Raw genomic sequence first — 20455 nt, forward strand, 5'->3', positions numbered from 1 at the left:
GTTAATAAATACTTCTACAGTCAAATGTTTTTCCTCGGCCCTTTTCAACATTATTACCTATATATTTCTACAATTTTCAATTATTGATTGATATCGTCACAACAAGACACTGTTTATAATTAATCATTTATTGTGTATTGAGAAAAATTTAATTGATAAGTGAAACTATCTGATTTAATTTATCACAGATTTTATAATTCCATAATTTTGAGATATTTCTGAATTATATAAATATAATCAATCCTATCAGATAGATGAATCTCATGGCAATTTTTTTTTCAATTCGAAATTATTGGGAATGAGACGTTTCCATTGAATGGTGTAGCCTGATCATGTTGAAAAAACATATCCTCATTTATTTAATATTTTCTCTGGCAGAGGAGCGTTTTTATCATCAAATGTTTGAATTATTATAATTGAAGCTCTACAAACAAATTTTATTCGACATCCAATTAACGTCACTTCATAATGTATCACTCCATGACACTTCCCATATCATTGACATAAAAACAATGCTCGTTTATAAAATTATTTTGTCATCAAAATATCATGATGTTACCATTTCGAGAGATTCAATCACAGGATATCGAGACGTATCTCTCTGTGTTTCACAAATTGGAAAGTTCATTCTCATTATGTAAATAATGTTTTTTTCTGAAAATAAGAAAAAATACGATAGTAGTTTCAAACTCTTGTCAGAATTATGATAGATTGATGCGCAGCTTATTTTCAAATTTTGGTTCTCTAAATTTAATAAAAACTATAAGGATTATTGTTTTTTAAAATGATAGAAACAGCATTCAATCATTATTGAACGAAAATCCTAAATAAATGCTGCAAATCACCCCGAAGACCTCTGCTACTGCAGACATTGACAACAGGGCTAACAGCTAGATGAAAATTAGATGAGAACTACTATCCAAAAACTGGATTTTATTTTTTGGATAGTAGTTCTCATCGAATTTCCATCTAGACTTCTGTTGAATATTTAGAGTTGATCCGGCTACGACCATTGAACACACCATTTTCATTTCAGAAGAGCAATTTTCAGGACAAGAACAGAAATCGGAATGACAATAATGACAACTACTAGACCCTCTTCTGGTTCTGTTGAGATCATTTTTGTTTTCTTTTCTCAGAAGCACTTTCCGATCTCTAATGAAGACGGGACCCTGGAAGATACAAAATCTCAACAGTTGAACAATTATTAACATCAACAGAGTACAGCTTTAATTGGAAACTGCGCTAATTGCATTTTTTCAGCAACTTTTTAAAAGTGTCTTTCACTTCACTCTCACACTTTCTCTTTCTCTCATTGACTCTCTCCTACTAACCCTCTCTTTCTCTTTCTCACACCCTATCTATATCTTTCAAGCTTACTCGCTCTCTCTCCTCTCACTCTATCTCAGTCCTCGTATCTCTCTCACACACTCTCACTGATCCTATATCTTTTCCTCAAATATTTTTCATAGTGGTTGTCAAATTGTAGCAGATCTCAAGTTGACAAATTATTATCAGTGTTTTCGACACAGTTATACAATTCAGGATGATGATGAGTCTTCCAGGTTTGGATAACTGAGTTATGTGATAATATCTGTATTTCCTCACTGGAATTTTTTGTAAACAGATCCTAAATTGCACCAAGTTATCTAAATGTTATTTTTCATTACAAAAGTTACATTATGAAAGGTTTATCAAAGACAATCTGAAGGCAATAATCTATGTTATATCTCTATGACTTGACAAGGACAATGTCCCATTCAGATAGGAAGTTATCCTTTGATAATCTGATGATAGGATAGTCGTGGGTTCAAATCCCTCGAAGAGCATGGATTTCACATAATGTATCATCACCCGCGCAAAGGTGGTGGATATTGTTATCTTCAAAGAGAATAAGGGTGGGTTAACTACTTTTATCAAACATGTCTATTTTTCTATTTTATTTGGTTCTTTCGTATTGTTCATATTTGGTATTATGCTGATTTTCTTCCTTTTTATTTTTTTTCTTTCGTTCGCCTTTTTTTCAATCTATTAAGCGTTACATGGAAAGTTATAGTTTTCTTTCTCTTCAATATCTTTCTTTTCTGAGCTTGCTTATTGATAGGATTTTTCTTTGGTATTATTATTCTTATCATTCATATATATAAATAGATATATTATACTTATTATTATTTTATTATAGGCTACTTCTTGTACTGTTACTCATTCCCCACACACAGATCCGTCTATGTGGGGAAAATATTCACAAATTTGTTTTTAGATATGTTGTCCATGTAAATGTATCTTGTGCTTTGTATTGTGAATTGAGATTGAATAAATTGAATTGAAATTCAGCCAAAAAATAAGAAATATTTCAAGTCATTTATTGGATTGAATTTTTAGTTCTTATCTGGCAGTCGATGAGTTCGGATTGGTGTATATCGATCCTGCAAATATTATGATCTAAATTTGATAAGGTACAACAGCCATTTTCATGTACCCCAAGTATGATAAATTTCAATTATCATCATAGTACTTTATTGTTCATCCAATCTCCATTCCTATACCAAACTTTACCTCCAAAAATTGACATAGCCTAATTATTTTCCACAGAATTTACTTAAATTTAATATCTTATAAGTAGGCTGACTTCATAAGCTCAAACTACGTTTCTGACGTAATGTTCTGTGAAAATAAGATCTTTCCAACACAATATGAAATCCTCTAATTTTGAAATAGGCTGCAACAAAACCCTTAAAATTCTGAGTCTCAGAAACGAATTCAGTGATATTTTTGTCTGACAGAAAACTGTGAAATTAGATTTCGAGAAATCCATCAGTTGCAAAATGAATACATAAATGTTCAGCAAGCTTTATTACTGTCTTATTTCAGTTAATTTATTCTGATGGGAGTCTCATTTTTACGGCTCAGTAATAAAAAGTCTCTTTTCCGAATGACTCTGTTTGCCTGTTACAATCCTCAGTATTCATTATTTGACTGCGATAAATTTTTTATGAATGTATTAGTTACTGATGAAAGAGAAGGGAGAAAGAGGATGAGGACAGTGAGAAAGGAGAGGAGAAGGGGACATGAAGAGTGAGAAAGGAGTAGGGTAGAGAGAGACTGAAAAAAGTAGGAAATACTAGAGGTCCAGGTGGTCCTTTTCGGGCAAAAACTAGAATTTGCTTCATTATTCAATATCCTATACTATTGAACGAGCAATTTCTGTTTAGATGTTTGGATGTTTATATGTTTGTATTTCACCAGATCTCGAAAACGGCTTTAACGATTATCACGAAATTCAGAACATAGTAGGTTTATAATATAAAGATTCGATTGCACTAGGTCTCATCCCTGGAAAAACTCTCTGAAGGACATTAGAAGGATATTCATCCTTGGAAGAACAGATTTCGTCATCTGTCGATAACAGAAGATGCGTGTACCTGTGTGGGAGATCAGCTGTATAATCATTCAAACAGCTTACCGTATCTCGCGAGAAATTTTAATAGACTATCAAAATAATCTGATTTGTTGACATGACATGGTTTATCACTTTAAATTAGAGTATATCATAATATTCAAAGTTAATCATCATTTCACAGTTTTAAATGATTAGTGAGTGTTATTTTGTTATTCAATTTGGTTTGTGAACAATCTAATTTAGAACTTTTCTGTTTTTAAATATTTTGACTGAAAATTGGACCTGAATTCAAGAGTATGAAACATAACCTAATTTTTGAACCATCTATAGTGTATGAATCAAAATTCGGGGAAGAAACAGTTTTGGGCTGTGCCTGTTTGTCCTTCCCCAATCATTTTAAAGAATTGTGCTCTGTTTATCAATAAATAAATAACGAGCGAAGCTCGGTGCCCCATATTGTTAAATTATTCATGTCTATGATGATGATGATGATGATGATGATGGTAATGACCAAATATTCAAAGTCATCCCATCACTATCCAATTAAAGGAATAAACTTAATCCTATTCTATTGAATAAATAAATTGATTGAATTTTACACAAAACTCATCTATCCTCTTTTATCATGTTCAAAGAATTCTACCAAACCAATGACAGTTACTGTAAACGTTTTAACTGACCACATTACATGCGTTTGTGACAACAAAAAGATTAGCAGCTTCATATATATGCGGCTATGTTTTGAAAATAAACTATGTTAAATCAGAATAGTAAACGTAACGTCCCCACATCATCCTTGTAAATTTCTTTAAAAGCTTTTTTTAAAGCTTGGATATGCTTGTAAATTTTGAAGTACAATACCAAAAGTACCTACAGCATTCAATGCGATTAATTCGAAGAAGAAAAGTAGCGAAGTTTCACCCGAATAGAGGTTAGCTCATAAAATTGTACATGGAAGATACCTCTAACTGATTTGAAAATCTTCTCTTTGATTCCTCAATTGGTCAATGGATAAAAACTCAACTATTTGAAAGAATAGAAGCAAAGATCAAATACAACGGAATTAAAATGCAATAATATCAAATAGATATATAATCAATTCAAAGAACTTCTCCATTCGCACTTTATACAATCTTACTCTTATTATAACCACGGAGTAAAGAAACTATTTTGTTTCTAGTTGTTGGTTATGCATCTTATTTTCACTGATATTATTACTATAATTGTATTTTTATAACTTTTAAGTTAAAAAAACACTCACACTGGTTTGGTGTGGCACACCAATAGAATGTGAGTATTTTGTATCTATTTTCTATTTGCTATAACTTTAATCCTATAGTTCTATATAATAGAAAAACTGTTGCCAAGTTTCTGTAATTGACCAATGGATGGATAAAAAGCTCTCCTATATTACATGTATCATTATCATGAATAGTTCTATTTAATCAAAAACTAATGCCAAGTTTCTGTAATTATTGAATGAAAAATACTAAGAAATTGTCAAAAAACAACTGATTTATTGATAATTAGAAAGAGCGGTTTCGGTTATTACACCATTGTCAATCTCTGATAAACTAAAACTAAATACAAGAGCAGCAGAATTTATACTAGTAGGCGAGTACTGCTATTGGTCAAGGGCATGAGCGCCTGCCATTGGCCCAGCTAGACAGTCTCCTCCCACTCAACGGTGTGACAATATGGCGGCTTAAGCCACCAAGGGCAGGCGTTCATGCCCTTGACCAATAGCAGTACTCGCCTACTAGTTTAAATTCTGCTGCTCTTGTATTTAGTTTTGATTTAACAGAGATTAACAATGGTGTAATAACCGGAACGGTCTTTCTAATTATCAATAAATCAGTGGTTTTTTGACAATTTCTTAGTCTTTTTTCATTCAATATGAATAATTACCACAATATCAACTTTTCAACTACACAACAAGTTTCTGTAATTAACCAAAAAAAGCTCATGGATCATTATCATGAATTTCTGGATTATAATTTAATGAATACATGATATTTGATAATGTAACTTATATTTCCCAATAATAAGTAGAGAAAAACACACGTGAAAACACTCAACCAAATCTGAAATATTACCGAAATATGTTATTGTTCGTACTCATCGTACATGAGTTTGAAAACATATGTAACACAATCGCAACAGCCTGAAATATTATTGAAATATGTTATTGTCGTTGGAACAAAGGACGTGACAGATCAATACAGGGTGAGGCTGTATCACTATCACTGCCCCCGCGGGATTATAGAACTGAGCGAACACTGCCACTGCCAGTGTTAATACAAATACAAATCATTGTTTGTAATCCTCTTGTAAAGTTTGAGTAGTCTGTAACAAATGATGACAGGCGCTCGGGGCATACAATCATTTATCATTCAAATGACGCTTAGGCTGCAAATGTCGATTAAATCCAACATTTTTGCATCGCTATAGCAACAGGATACAGAGTTCGAAACGTTTTCTGCTGCCGTATTGTCACCTGTAGCGTCCATTTTGTTCCCTGTAACCTGGTAGTCAGTCCATTCTGTTTGCCGTATGTTCCCGTTGTCACCAGAGAATATCCTATTATAAGCGAGCAATTTCTGTAGATCTCTATATATTTTTACTTTCCTTGCCCTATTACCATAGGTAAGGAAAGTATTGCTTTCCGAAAAAAATTAAGGTACCCCAATTTCTAAATTTCTATACGTTTCAAGGTCCCCTGAGTCCAAAAAAGTGGTTTTTGGGTATTGGTCTGTATGTGTGTGTGTGTGTGTGTGTGTGTGTGTGTGTGTGTGTGTGTGTGTGTGTGTGTGTGTGTGTGTATGAGTGTATGTGCGTCTGTGTACACTATATCTCATCTCCCAATTAACGGAATGACTTGAAATTTGGAACTTAAGGTCCTTACAATATAAGGATATAAACGCTACTTGAAAACATGTATTACTGAGGAACTCATCACACACAAAGTTATCTGCGATCTTACAGATTTTATATTCATATTTTAGGGAGCGATGTAAATAGAAAAAAAACAATACATGCATGAATATAACTTATCATAGAAAATAACTAGTACTTATTGTAACTAGTGATAATGGAAAAAAATGAAAAAAGAAACTTGAGAATGACATGAATGTCGAAACTATAGTGAGGTCCACGTTATAATGGCAGTGGAGAAGAAGCGTTGCCAATCCTCTGTCTCGTCAATGCCTTCTATAGGTGGTATCTGATACAGGTTTAGTGATGTAATATTAACTGTTCATTCTCGTTTGAAATAATCAATTATATTTTATCAAGCAAGAAATTATATTTCTCAATAATGTATTAATCAAGATGAAATACTTTGTTAATTGATTATTAATCCTACATTGTTCAAAGACAATCTGGCAACAGAGCAATGCGAGATAGAGATAACGCTATCCGCTTTGTTGAATGATAGACAAGGATAGCAATACCATTGCTAATTAAACACTGCCATTATAACGTGAACCTCACTATAGTCGTGTTTAATTCAAAAATAGTGCAAGGGTGTTAGTTATTTTCTATAATGAAACATACAATTAGCCCTATTAAAATACTTTAATCGAAAATACGGTACATCTAAATATATAGAGCGATCTATATCTTCAAGATATGAATATAGATACCTATTTATGAGATTGCAACTCTTATCATAGATAAAATAAAGAAAAATCTCAACTCGAGCTGACGGAGAAAGCCAAGCTTAGGATTTTATGAATTTGTATTCTTGTATATTTTATTGTGCTGTTGAAAATTAAACATTATTATTATTATTATTATCATCATTATTATTATTATTAATAAGATTGCAGATCGCTCTCTGTATGGCTTGACGCTCAACTCACAACACTAAAATTTATCGTAGCAATAATGTTCATCAATATTGACGAATAGAACTATGCCTTTTTTCTGTAGATAAAACACCTTTTCCACAGAAATATCAAGTTAATAACTCTTAAATGCTTGTAAATTTGAACACGTTTCTTACTAGATAGAACAGCTTTCCCACAAGTCAATTACACTTCAATGCTTGTAGATTTCAACACTTCTCAGAGATGCAATGGAAAACATCACTTTCATCAAATAATCATCACAACAAGGACTGTAAAAACATGAACAAACAAACTGGAATAAAACTAACAGGTTTCCCCCCAGCTTTCCCCTTTGATAGCGTGCCTACCTACTCCCCTCATTTCCGCCCTCTCCAAACCAAACTTCAACGTTCAATTTCCTCTGTCAAAGTTCACAAAAGTTAGCAATTATTTAAACCAACCAACTGAAGCTTCAAGTTTGTAGGTGCTTCTATCCAAATTAATTGCCAGCTCTGCAGAAATTCTGAACGTTTGTTTAACTTTCTGTTAATCTCACTGGGAGATTCTCACTTTGTATCTCTGTATTGGGAATCACGCTATAATATCGTATTGGATTTATAATTTCAACTGTTTCTTCTGTCAAAATCTATCAAATGAAATATTCATTTTATTTAGAGAGCTTTTGCAAAACTAATGTTCTAGTTCAATTCTATACCCTCTGGTGAGAAAGCAAGCATACGACGAACACCCAGAAACAAAATGGACGTTAGGGCACAGACAGACTAATCAAAAAATAGTCGTCTGCAACGAACCGGAATCATTTGCTAATAACCGTGGAATAGGAGAAATCGCTTTGGGTCTTCACATTGTTGATTCTTGACTTTTAGATTTTTACAAAAAATATTATTATTTTTGGTCGTAGAAACAAAATTCAAATTTCTATGGACTCAGTGAGTCGAGTAGATTATTATAATATTTCAAAAAATTAAATATCTTCATATCAACGATTGGAGTTTTGACGTGACAACGTCTTATAAATTGGTTTGCCGGGTGACACTTCAAGAAACTGCGTTACGTTCCCACGTTATGCGCTCACAATGAGAGCGAGTGAGAACGTTCGTTTCGGTTCACGGTCGTCTGGAAAGAGCACGAATAGGAGCAGTGGCGAGCAACGCAGCAGCACAGCAACCCGAAGGCATTCACCTGGAGAGAGAGTGAAACGGAGCAGTCGACCTGCGCAGGCGCCGCAAGCAATCTCCTGTGACTGCGCCTGCTTAGGTGAATAAGTGAATAGGTTATGTTGTAGTAATCACAATAATGCATAATCACAAATCATGCATAAGTGAATAGGTTATGTTGTAGTAATCACAATGTTGTGGTTCAGTGCGAGATTCTTTGTATAAATTAAAGTTTTAAATATAATTCTTTGTATAAATAATAGGGTGAAGTATGGGTTCCGGTAACGAAAATCTACCAGTGTGAACGTTTGTATGCAGAAGCATATGCGTCATTACTATCGCTCTCCTATGAAAATAGGACAGGCTCTGTTTTCTGGCAAGATTTTCTCTCACTGTTGACAGTCTGAAGACTTACGTTTAAAAAGCACATGTTCCATCTTTTTGGGAACTATCGGCCGACGAAAAAATCAACAGTTTTCCTAGAGCACTCCTTTTGTTTATTATTCATTTATTTTTTCAATATTTATATATCGATTAAATGTTTTATTAATTTTGTAAGATAAGATTTCTAAGATTGATACTCGTTGCAGCACACAAACCTCTGGTTTTGCTGACAACGTCTATAAGCTAATTTGAGAAGAATTATTATTTATTCCATGTTTATGTTTAAATTAAGTTTTTAATGGTACATGTTTTCTTTAAGTGTGAGACCATCTCCTCTTTGATCTCCCAAAATTTTACCTTTTGCCTGTTGGGGTATAATGAAGTCCTGGAGTCCTGATATATTTCACCACTGAAACTCCTGATAATACTGATATTCTAGTACTCAATTCACTCTAGTGCTTTACGCTTCATTTTATTCATTTATACAATAAGTAAATTATCAAAATGATAGGGAGAGGAAAAATAAGGTAACCTTGTTCTATTCCTCTCCAAAATTTAGATAACACATAGTCCAAAAAAGCTTAAGTCTTGTAGTTTTTCAATTCACAGAATTTTAAGTCTTTCAAAATTCTTTTAGTACTCCAGCAGTATTAGCTAAAGGTGCGTACAGACTTTCGCTCTGCTCCGCAATCGAACGTCACTCGAGCAGATCGATTGATGATCGATGATGACGAGCTAACATAATGATCGGAGCGATTGCGGGGCGAGTGCGGAGCGAGTGTGGGGCGTGTGCGGAGCGTGTTGGAGGCGCGTATATCTGTACGCACCTTTAGAAGTAATTAGTACTTCAACCACTGATACTATGGAGAACTTCAAACTTCACGTATATTTTTGATGAATAATTTCGAAAAAAATCATGATTGTGACAATATTGAATGGTGATTTCCAATGACAGATGTCACTCAATTTACTAAATCAAATTATCAGACGATGACAGACGAAACTACTGATTCAGACAGACGATGAAGCATGTTATCAGAAATTGCAATCTACGTGCCTTCCAAGGCGATGTGAATGATTTTATTTATAATTCTCCACAAACACTACACTACATCGACATCAAAATGTAGGCCTAATGTATTTTCACACTATTGCATCAACCTGACAAGTGACAACAGTCTCATGACCACATTTTACTTTGAAAATGTAATTCTTCAAAATTATATTTCTAATAATTATGTGAATATTTCCTATTTCAGTTATAATAATGTGGAATATATCTTCTATGTTTAGCTTTGAAGCATCTAAAATTGAAAGTCTACTTTGTGAAAATACTTCAGGACTGAAAATTTTGTGAATTGAGAACTACAAGACTTGTCCTATTTTGGACCATGTGTTATCTAAATTTGGGAGAGGAATAGCACAAGGTTACCTTATTTTTTCTCTCCCTATAATTTTGATAATGTACTTATTGTGTAAATGAATAAAGTTAAAAAAAAATCAAAATTTCAAATCAGAATATGAAATAGGCTACAAAATGTTACAAAAAAATTCTTGCAGGAGAAAAATTTTGATATGAAGCCTTTAAACTGATCACCAAACACAATTAGCTGATAGACTGGATTGTCCTTCAGTTAATAATAATCATGACAAAGGATGACACTGTTCAACTGACGACTGACGGCTCTGATTCTCTGAGCTCAGCGTAATCCCATTTTTGATTAAATCCATCTCTAACATCTCACTAATTAGTCATTCTGTTTCACAGCGCGGCTCTAATCATATATATTTCGCTTTTTAGGCGTTTTTTCCCAATCCGGCCTAATGAATTAATTCAATTAGGCTTTGAGCTAATGTGTCCTCGATTCATTTTTTTATTTGATCGTGATGTACGATAATGGGTCTGAAAAGATTACCTGGTTCTTGAAATATCATATGTATTGGAATTTAGTGGAGTAACAATAATGGATATTCATGTTATTAATTCTCCAATCATTTTTATGATTGATAAATTGATGATAGATTGAACTCAGATAAAGATTGATTACATGAGCTTCATCTGAGGAAAGATTCAGGTTGAAAATAATCAGGTTAAATTAATTTTTTAATAATAGTGCTCATCGAATTTTCATCTAGCTGTTGTCAATATTTGCAGTAGCAGGAGTCTTCGGGTCAATTTACGGCATTTGATTTGGATTTTCTTTCAATAATCATTGGAAATAAGCATCGAACTTTATCTGTTCCTTGTTTCCTAATGAGTTGGTTGTGGAGAAATGGACATTTTTCAAGGATATAACTTTCTGACAAAGTATTATCATAGAGAAACAATAGCTAGAGTAGATATCCCATGGTATCCCTATACCATACCTTTATGTCGCAACTTTTACTGTTATCTCAAGCTGATAGTATTTCTTTCCCAAAAAGGTGTGTGACGGTGGTAGTCTCTCATATTATGCAGTTCATACACACTTACCCGGCCAAAACCGTAAAAATCTTCAATAATAGATAGTAATCGACTTGAGATAACAGTAAAAGTTGCGACATAAACGCCCTATACCATGGGATATCTACTTACGCTATTGTTTCTCTATGGTATTATGTACTAGATCAAGGTATGTCCAAGATAACCTACCATGAATGTTGAATGCAGTTGTTTGATTAACAATTTTCTAGTTAAGTTGATATTAGTCCAAACATAAATATTATCATTTATAATAACTACACAGTATTGTCAGATTCTAGCGGTGTATCAAAAAATACCAACTTCGATAAAACTGGAGATTCATAGTTACAGCTCTTACATACTTTTGTCACTTATTACTTGTCACTATATAATTAACCAGTGATACATCCATAATATAATAAAGGAGAGAATTTTCTTACACATGTACGTGAGTTATAGGTGTGCTAGTAGTAGTGAGCTTAGTCAGCATTAGTATTCAATAAAACCAATTAGCGGCCTGCGCGCCATGCTTAGTCCGTTTTCGTTCTTCAACTCTGAACGTCGGGGTTATGTCCGACGATTCGGTGAATAAAATTTGTTTTTAAAAACTTATCGTCTTCTTAGACAACCTTAGCTGTGGTAGGAAATTCATGAATGACGCATCATCACGTCCGAACTACTGGACTGATTATCTTGAAATTCTACATATAGATTCTTTATTTACCGAGGATGGTTTTAGGGTCTATTTTCAATCCTTCAAGATTTATGTAGGTCAAGTTTTAAATGATCACGGTTAACCCACCAGAAGAAAATAAATCTAATCATCAGTTTGAGATAGGCACTTCTTGGTAGATCAGTTTACCACAATAACTCTTAATACATTTTAATTCAACTGTCAGTCATTGCTTTTTTCAACTACCGCTCCGGAAGTAATTAGAAACAGAAAATTGAAAAACATGCCATCAACCTATAATTTGTATATGATTTTCTATATACGGTAGAAAGTTTCCAACTTCCATTCCACTTTAGACGGCGGGACATTTAAAAATTGATGGCAAACTGGAGAAAAAATTACTCCACATGTAGCCACGGAGCTGAGTATGAATAATGGACCCGGTTGAATAATTGGTAGGGGAATATCATGAAGCTCATGGTTTGAGGTTATGTTGTGTGGAGTTTGAAGCTGGTTGAGTGGAGGGGGTGATTGTTTGGGGTGGGGGAAGAAGAAGGGAAAGAGGGGGAAGTTGAGGGGATACGTTGTAGTCCTGTGATGGTTTTGGAGGTTGACGGAAGTCGCATTTATTAATGTCAAACCGATGTTGCGTTGTTACTCTTTTTAAGGAGTTTGAAATTTATTTTCCATGATGGAATAAAATATTGTCTGGTAATGTTGGCTTCAACATTAGGACTAATCATTATAAGGGATTTTGTCAAGTGTATGACACAATTATTTTGAACATAGATTATTAAGTTATTATAGAAAAAGGGGTGACCATCAGCAATTTTATTTACAAACCTCTCAGTAAGTGGTAGAGTATATGAAAAATATCATTAATGGAAAATATGTACTTCAGAGGTGAACATCAACAATACACTGATTAACTCACACAGATTATCCTATCATATTAAGCGAGCAATTTCTGTATATTTATATCTGGTTATTTATGTTCAACGGATCTCCAAAACGGCTCTAGCGATTTTCACGAGATTTAGAACATAGTAGGTTTATGATATGAAAATTCGAATGCACTAGGTCTCATCCTTGCGAAAACTCGCTGAACGACATTAAAATGATAATTCATCCTTGGCTAGAACAGCTGAGACTTTCGTCGTCTGTGGATAGTAAAAAGTGAGCGAGTGATTCTGTGAAGAATCAAAATATCGCATCCCCGAAATTCATAAGCTGACGTATAGCCAGCTGTAAATATATACACGATTATTTTAGAGAATTGTGTTCTGATTATAAATAGTTAAGCTATCTCAGATCAAACTGAAGTGGTACATATTATGGGCCTGGCACAGTAAGCAATTCGTTATTGAAACTTACTTTTCCATTGAAAATAATTGTTTCTACAATCAAGTCATTCATTTAGAAACACTCTGTATTGTATTCAGAGAATTACCTAATTATTGATCTTCAGATGAATATGATGATCAAGTATAATTGATTGATCCAATGTAACGAAAAAAGATGATTCTCATACATAAGAAATGAATGGATTAGCGAGTTGTACATGGCTGAGCTACTATAGAGACTCGTGAAGATCCATTGAAGCTTATGAAGCGAATGATGTGAAAAGAATTACTGACAATACAAGACTGTCTTGATGATACAAACAATACTGTAGTAAACAGTGACTACATTAAGATGATGTTCACAATTCACAAGTTCATTATAATTTATGAATTTCGCAATAAGTAGGGGACAAGCAATACTATAATTGGTCTAAAAGCTAGCAATTGCTAGTTCTGAGTAATTTTCAAACAAATGCTAGGATTCGAGTGAGCTGTATATTTTTATTTGTATTTGTATATTCTTACTTGAAGCTTGAGCCAAGCTAGCCGCTAGTCACTAGATTCTAGTTCTTATTCAATCGACCCATAATATAATCAAGGAGTGAGGAACAATATTTCGTTTTTTCTTTTTATATTTTGCAATAATTCATGACAAGGATCCAGTATCAGCATTGCTGAATAACAGATATTTCAGCAAACAATTTTCAAGCTCCTGAAACATGCCTCTTTATTTTTCCATTCCTCAGAAAACTTGATCAATCTACTTTTTTCCGAATCACCCGAATTCCCGGGAAATACCTGAATTAGCTTCAAAAAACCAACAGATAAACTGATTGGAGGCAGGAAGGCGTTGTGAATTCCGAGAATTCATTGAATGGAAATTTTGGAATAGCTTACACTAATGAGTCAGATTTTTCCGTTTTTACATTGAAAATTATTCTCGATGGAGCAGAACCGATGATTGAGGCTTTTATCAGGATAAATTATTTTCCTGTCAGAATTTTTCTCTGTCTCTTTTCTTTCTTCAAATTATTATAGCATTTTTCCTTATCTCATTATTTCTCTCACTGTTTCATCTCATTCCCTCTCAATCAATCATTGATGATTGATTTCCCGTGATTGATGTTTCTCTGATATACTCTAAACTTCTATCTGGTGATAATAATTACTGTATAGTATTTATTCATATCCAATGAGAGCTATAATAAATAGAACTATGGACTTCTGCTACTGCGAAAATTGGCCAAAGAACTAAATTAACAGAAGGAAATTTAAGAATGGAACTCTCCAAAAACAACTATTATACAGTAATAATATCACAGCAGTTGGTTTATTGCAGTTTCAAATTAATCTTTCATCATTAATAGAAGACTAAGGGTTCATGTGGGCATCACCCTCAGTATTAATATTATTATTTATTATTAAAATTGATGACACAGAGAATTGAAAAAAATTAACACAGATGGGCAACTGATTCATTCTATCCTATTATATTAAGTGAGCAATTTCAATATATGTATTTATATGATTATGTGGTTATATGGGTAGGCTATATTTTTATGTTCAACGGATCTTGAAAACGGCTCTAACGATTTTCACGAAATTTGGTAAAAACTAGGTTTATGATATGAAGATTCGATTGCACTAGGTCTCAACCCTTGGATAACTCTCTGAAGGACATTGAGAAGATAATTTTTCCTTGGAAAAACAGCTGGAAATTTTGTCGTCTGTCCATACCGTGATGGAAGAGAGTGAACGAGTGCATGTGTGGGATTATCCAGCTGATCTCACGAGAAGGAAAATTCAGCAAGAGAAACTTATTTTCGTTTATTTCTCTTTTTTTTAGAAAACATGTTTACTTCAGAAAGTCCAAAATAGTAACTAGATGCTGTTAGTGATACATAGTATATTAACAAATATTATAGCAAACATAGTATATCATTCTAAATCGAATTCATAGTATATCTATTTGTAATTGATGATGTGTTTGTTTTTTGAAGTATGAATAACTTGTTATTCTGATGAGTGATAGTAGCTTAACCTAGATTTTGATTTGGACTGTAGTATAAATTTGAAAAGGGACAGTTTTGGGCATAAGCCTGTTGTGCCTCCTCATGTAACTGTAAAAATAATTGTACGACTGCGAAAATGAATAAATAAATATAAACTATAAATTCAATCTTTCGTTACAAATTTTCTATGCTTTTACATTCCAGAGCAAAGGTTGGTCCCCCGATATTCAATATTAATCCGTACAAGAATAGGAATCGTTGTGAGTTTGTATTCACAAGTATTATAAAAAAATATAAATTGGAAATCGCAACCAAATTCTACGTCGAATCGGTACAAACAGCGCCAGCCTCCTAAAAACCAGTGAAAAACGAATTCCCCATACAAATCAAACCTAATAACGGTTTCCCAATACAATACAAAGTGTGCCTCTGTCATTCTATTCCAGAACTGCAAGATATTAAACTACGTTTTGTTCCAGTTTAATGGAAAAACGGGTGAATGATTCACTCGCTCGCCGTATTCCTGTAGAAATTAATTCTCTGTTTGCCGCAAGGTATTCCCACCCCATAGTGAGTACGAAACATTGTATCTATAGATATGATCAGTGAGTACGTAATCTGATAATATATTGTATTGGTGTACAAATATAGTTATGGGAGTGAGAGTTGACTAATAGTCGAGAGAGATACAGTTCAACAAAATGGTTCAGGGTTTGTTTTAGTTGTTTAATTAATTGAGAGCTTTTAAAATAGAGCACCGAAAAGGAAGGATGGATTATATTCGAGTGACTCTCTTGTTGAATTTTCAGCTATGAGGAATGTTGTATGTTCTTGAAAGGTTCATCTCATGTAAGCTGATTGTCAGACAGTTTACTATCCACTAGCATCATTCAATTAATTAGTTTCCTTCAATCATGATTGATTTTAGATTTTTCAAATATTGTTTGTTGTTGTTCGCTTAAATGACAAAGCACAGTTAGTTAAGCATTCAAAAGGTTCAAAAGTTAAGCATTCATGTGAAAGCTTCATTCCCATATTGACAGGTGTCTAGTTACACTAAATTATTGATCAAGTGTCTCTCTTGTTGAATTTTCAGCTATGAGGAATGTTGTATGCTTTTGACAGGTTTATCTCATGTAAGCTGCTTGTCAGACAGTTCTTCCTAGCCACTAGGATGATGTCATTAATTAGTTTTCTCCAATCATGATTGATTTTAGATTTTTAAAATATGGTTTGTTGTTGTTCGGTTAAATAACAAAGCACAGTTAGTCAAGCATTTACTGAGCATTTGAAAGGTTTATAAGTTAAGCATTTATGTGAAAGCTTCATTCCCATATTGACAGGTGTCTAGTTACACTAAATTGATTGTGTAATAACAATAAATAATTCCATCATTGTGTACATTTATCATGATATGGTCTGTAATAAACACAGGTAGAACTCTTATTGTACATGAAGAACTCTTATTGAATCATGCTACACTACATGTATGAAGGAGGCAAAATGGGTTTTTACCTGTTGCCTCCATGAATAAAATTATTTATTTATTTATTTATTTACATTAATTTTATATTTTCATAACTGAATATATTTTGTATTACGAGATATCATTCCACATTCATCCAATTCTCTCGCTTGGCTTGGAAGAAATTCTTTTCATATTTTCAGGTAACTAATTGAACTTTATATCATGGTTCAATTATCATATATTCCCTTGTATTTCGAGAGTTTATCACTTTCCTTGCCCTATTACCATAGGTAAGGAAAATATTGCTTTCTGGAAAAATTAAGGTACCCCAATTTCTAAATTTCTATACGTTTCAAGGTCCCCTGAGTCCAAAAAAGAGGTTTTTGGGTATTGGTCTGTATGTGTGTGTGTGTGTGTGTGTGTGTGTGTGTGTGTTTGTATGAGTGTATGTGCGGTCTGTGTACACGATATCTCATCTCCCAACGGAATGACTTGAAATTTGGAACTTAAGGTACTTACACTATAAGGATCCGACACAAACAGTTTCGATCAAATGCTATCCAAGATGGCGGCTAAAATGGCGTCAAAAACATGGTTTTTAGCGATTTACTCGAAAACGGCTTCAACGATTTTGATTAAAGTTATACCTAGAATAGACATCGATAAGCTCTATCAACTGCCCCACTCCCATATCTATAAAAATTCAGGAGCTCCGCCTCATCTATGCAAAGTTTGATTTTAGATTCTCAATTATCAGGCTTCAGATACAATTTAAAAAAAAAAAATTCAGTGGAAAAGATCGAGCATGAGAATCTCTACAATTAATGTCCAGTAACATTTTCACCTAAAATTAAAAATAAGCTCGAAATTCGAGAAAATGTGATTATCCAGTTATTGCAAACTGTTGATTCTATTAAATGATTCACCATGAAGAGATAGCAGACCTCGTGTGACTCCAGCGTTATTGCCCTGTCACCAGCTGGCTCAAATCTTTGAGTAGTAGACTTGAGACGCGCGGGAACACTAGCGTCAGGTGATCAATCTCCATAACGGCAAGGAAAGTTGTGTGAGTGCGCCACACCAGATTTTTTGAAGTGGTATTTATACAAGCTTGAAAAATGGTGGCCAAGTTTATGAAGCAGATCTCCAGGAGAACGGTTTGACGAAATGGTCATGAAAATTTCTTATTCGAAAAAATTACTTTTTTATCTCAACGCTAATAGTTAGAAGTAGTAGTCCTGGAGAGAGCTACCCATCCTATTAATTGAACTCATTATCATATAAGAAAAATTGCTCATCAACCTTCGTAAACTAAACTGCAATAACAAGAAAGAAAAATATGAACTTGACTTGTCCTCTTGTCAATGTCAAGTATGATAAATCTATGAAGATATTGATGATTTTGAAAAGTTAATTATAATAAAGACCGCAACAAACATCCATGCCTATACTGTGGTATACAGAATGAAGATGGCTGATAACTTTATTATCACGTTTATAAGCTACGAATGGCTGTTACACCATTATCTCCAGTGGACTAAAAGCTTGCTAAATCACAATTTTGGGAATACTGTTACACTATTGTCCAGTAAACTAAAAACTTGATTTTAGTCGCAAATTTAGAAATTTGCAATAATTAAAATTTGTGAAATTCTGTAAAAATTTAGAATCGCAAATTCTAGAAAACTTTTCAGTTGTTACACCATTTTCAATCTCCATTGAACTGAACGCTATTCAAATTGCGTAGCAGAATATATACTGTAACAGAGGTCAGGTGACAGTTTATTGGTTGACCTTTCAAGGTTGAAGTGTGCCATTGGCCTAGCTAGGATACGCCCATAATGGGAGGAGCATCAAACTATTCAGTGCAAAGTGCAATCGTTTACTGTTTTGCTGGTAGGCTGAACTCTGTAGGTCGATTATGGGCATTTACGATGGAATAATGTCAAAAGTGTATCTAAAGAGGTGATTATATAGTAGTTTTAAGTGCAGCCGATAAAGTCCGTTTATGGCCATAATAAAACGGTCTATTGATCTTATCTCGGGATGGAAGCGGATTTGAATTAATTGGTTGTTTGTCTCTGAATTATTGTTTCGATTTTGTGCTTATTAAAATTAAATAACGAACAGAAATATTCATAAGGGTCGTACGCACCAACTCCATTCAAAGCTAAACTACCATTCATTTATTTACGATACAAATAAAACTGATGTTATATAAAACAAAGGTAGATAGAATAATAATTGAAACCCTAACCGCAGAAAGGCGAAATGTCCAGTTTTCATAATTTTACAGGAGAGACAACAAACTTGATAAAACCTAAACCCAAACCTGCAGTAAACGATATATTCAAAACGTCGCCATTACAATGCTTTCTGTTGGACATGTTTCCTTTCTACAGTAAACTATGTATCTTACATTAAATAGTTGATTTATTGAAATAAAGTTTTTTTTGAAAAAGTTGGACATGTTTCCTTTCTGCTGTTAGCGATTCAATTAGGAATGACCTTGTGCCATTTTTCTTCCAAATCTATGGGTGTTGACACAGTCCAAAATAGGGTTAGTGTACAATTTCATAATTTTGTACCATTACATAAAGATAATATTATTTTATTGTGATGTCATTTTGAGTTTAAACCAACATCAAGATTATCGCCTAAGTAGGCTCAATGATGAATAATTAATTATGCAAACAAATAATAATCTTTGAATATAAGGAATACATGGAGAAAAACCTTACTACTATTACCTATATATTTGTAGTGAAAGGGTTGCAACAATATTCCAACATGTTCAGTATCCATCGTACGCAGAATCCTACAGTTTCTAGAGATATGTTCTTATGAATCAATTTTTCGTTGAACAAGAATTTTGACGTTTTCGAAATTGGCATCACACCACATAGATCATAAGCTCACACCACGTCATATCAATGGGAGCATTATAATTTAGTCACTATCAAAGACTATAGAAAGGTATTAATGCCCCCGGGAAAATGTCAATGTCAGATATATAAACAACGTTTGAATTCCAATAGTAACTGATAAAAGGTGATAGAATTACATCATTGGAAGATCTGAGGTTCTAATTTCAAAGTTAATTCTAGAACACTCAAGCACAATCGATTTTTCTAGTTGACCAAGGCAATTTATTATATATTTTCAAGCTAACTCACCTTTTATTTCTAATCCTTCAGCGGACAAAATCCCTCCTTTGACAGCAAAAGGCTCTCCTAGAAATCACCACTATTATTATTACACTGAATAATTGTTGGATTTTCGGAGACACTCACAGAGATGAACTCTAAAAGAGGTTATAGCTGAGAAATGAGAGTTAACCTGCATGTATCACCGCACACAATGTGGCGAGGTTCGTAGTAAGTCACACCACACACTTTCCCGCGAAAGTCCGCGCTTTCCACGCGATTCGGCGCCGAAAACGAGTAGGAAAACCCGGAAAACTCACCGTTTTTCCATACTAGAGAGTCAAATTTACTCCAAAATCTTCGAAAACCGGGAGGGGCCCGTCTCCGACGCGTATCGAGCACTTACTAACACGTCCCCTTCCAGATACAGTGTTGCCGCTTCGCCAATTGGGGAGTAACTGTGAAATTTCCCGGCGGGGGGTGGAAATTCCCGCCGCCTCACAGATTTTCCCTCTCAGTCGGCAAACAGACACTTGAAATTTAATTTCTTTTTTTTTCAAAGAGAAGTGCTCACGGTG

At 33.8% G+C, this 20455-nt stretch overlaps 1 protein-coding gene across 1 annotated transcript in view; it reads right to left on the minus strand.

Moving 5' to 3' along the window:
* LOC111058443 (neuroligin-4, Y-linked-like) overlaps window positions 1-19925 on the minus strand; it is an 850919-nt gene extending 830994 nt beyond the window's left edge. Inside the window, 1 exon segment of the mRNA XM_039440114.1 lies at window positions 19908-19925. The gene's annotated coding sequence lies outside the window, so the exon portion shown is untranslated.
* Between the last annotated feature and the right edge of the window lie 530 nt (window positions 19926-20455).

The sequence above is a fragment of the Nilaparvata lugens genome, chromosome 13, assembly GCF_014356525.2.
Source record: "Nilaparvata lugens isolate BPH chromosome 13, ASM1435652v1, whole genome shotgun sequence".
Taxonomy (NCBI): Eukaryota; Metazoa; Arthropoda; class Insecta; order Hemiptera; family Delphacidae; genus Nilaparvata; species Nilaparvata lugens.